This window comes from Vigna umbellata, chromosome 3, assembly GCF_029865625.1.
Source record: "Vigna umbellata cultivar VRB3 chromosome 3, Vumbellata_1.0, whole genome shotgun sequence".
Classification (NCBI taxonomy): domain Eukaryota; kingdom Viridiplantae; phylum Streptophyta; class Magnoliopsida; order Fabales; family Fabaceae; genus Vigna; species Vigna umbellata.
Window position 1 is genome coordinate 25492701 of NC_142167.1, and position 2084 is coordinate 25494784.

General features: G+C 42.8%; 1 pseudogene; it reads left to right on the forward strand.

Moving 5' to 3' along the window:
- Window positions 1–410: 410 nt before the first annotated feature.
- Window positions 411–1840, forward strand: LOC148202101 (protein BOLA1, chloroplastic pseudogene; annotated as a pseudogene).
- Window positions 1841–2084: the final 244 nt, after the last annotated feature.

Here is a 2084-nt window from a genome sequence, read left to right on the forward strand (position 1 = left end):
TTAACTGTTATTGGTCCGCGCAATCCTGGTCCCATGGCAGAATATTTGGGTAAAATTCATGCCCTTCTTCATGACTTTAATGATATATTACCTCCTGCTTCCACTCCTGCTGAAGAATTGGAACAACGATCAAAGTTCTTCATGTTGTTGGCATCATACGGACTCTCTAAAGATGTTTCTCATGTCCGTGATCAGATTTTGGGTTCTCCTGTCATACCCAACTTTACTTCTACTTGTTCTAATTGCACTATATTTAAAAAAAAAAGATCACAAATGTTGTTCCGAAAATGAAAGAGGCGGAAAGAAATGCAACCAAACGAAAATGGCAGTGTGTAAAATCAGCAATGAAAACCAACGTTCACATTTTTCCTTAATAAAAACGTTCCCAGCAAAAAATAAACTACGTGAGGATGGTGGCTGCACCAGCTCCAGGCCGAGACACACCCAACACTGCTGGAGCCCCAGCAGCAAGCGTAAGTGGCGGCTGCCTCCTCACATGAAAGTGCTTTCATTAAAATAAAGATGAACCCCCAAAATTCCACGTGCAGCAGCCCTAATGAACCAGTCCTCTTTGATGAATGCTCCTCAATTAATTCTTGCTACACCCCCCCTTCAAACACGTGGCAGCCCTCCTTTCTTTTGAGCCTAGTAATGAATCCTCCAATGCTTCCAACCATGACAGACCTTCCCTGCTGCCAGCGTGTCCAACCCCTTGCTTGCCAAAGTTCCTTCTGCTGGACGTGAAAAAGTGTGGGCTGCACCTCCCTTGCTTCATCCTAGTTGGACCGTGGGATTTCTTTTAAAAGCTAAAGACCTATGTGCACCTCTCCAACGCTGAAAGAGCGTGTGCAAGCCGTGGCATCTCCTAGACGCTATTGTGCTGGACCGTGACACCACTTTCTTTTTGTTGGATGTCACCCCTGTTTGGTGCTTCTGTTGGAACGCCTTTTTGTGCACAAAGAAAAGCCAAGATACTTCTCCAATTCCAGCCCATCACGTGACAACACCTACTCCTATTGAAGTTCCCTTCAAAAAAATGAAATTCACCCCTCCTATCATTTTAGCTTAAAATAAAATTGATGTCACATTTCTCTTGAAGTCCCAAAAGGTTATCCAAAATTTCCCTACAATTAATAATGAAAATAATTAGCTCAAATAATTCAAATTAATTAGGTTTAATAGGTTCGGAAGTCCTTATATTTGTGGGTTCGTTTCAATTGGATCCTCCAATTTTGGAAATGATCAATTGGGTCCTTAATTTAACAAAATTGAGTCAATAATACCCTTTCCGTTAAATGCAATGGACGACGTTAACTTTTTAAACAGATGGCATGCTAAGTCATCCTTTTATTTGCAGGTGGCACAATTTAAGCTGAATTTGTGGATTTTATATCATTTCAAATTGTAAAATGTAATAAAAGCATAATTAGGGTAAAATGTAATAAAAGCATAATTAGGGTCAAATGTAATAAAGGCATCCTTCTCCAGTATTTGTCCCTGTTTTCGTCTGCAAACTCCTTCGTTCCCAAATCAGAACCCTAAATTTACAGCATTCTGTGGTGCTATCGTGAGGTGGACGAAGCTTCAGTCTGCGTTGGAAGCCACCGTTTTAGAGGTGGACGACGTGTCGCACCAGCACGCGGGTCATGCTGCCGTGAGAGAAAGTTCCGACAAGGAGACCCACTTCAACGTGAAGATCGTTTCGTCCAAGTTCGAGGATCAAAGCCTCGTGAAACGACATCATCTCGTCTATGACCTCCTCGCCGACGAGCTTGAGTCCGGCCTGCACGCCCCCTCCATTGTCGCCAAGACGCCCAACGAAACAAGTTCGTTTAAATGACGCGTTGCGGAAGCTTGAAACTTTTCGGATGTGAGTTTGAGGCTTCTATCTTCCTATTGTCAAAACAAGTTCGTCTGCACACTAATGTTTGAAGAGTACCAAAGTGTCACCAGAAAACATATGAACAGATTCTCCTTGCTGTTGGAGGACATTGTCTTCCCGCTCTTCCCTCCACTCCCTCCTCCCTGGATTTCCAATTTTTCACAATATCAACAACCTTTCATCATTACATTCTCGACACTCA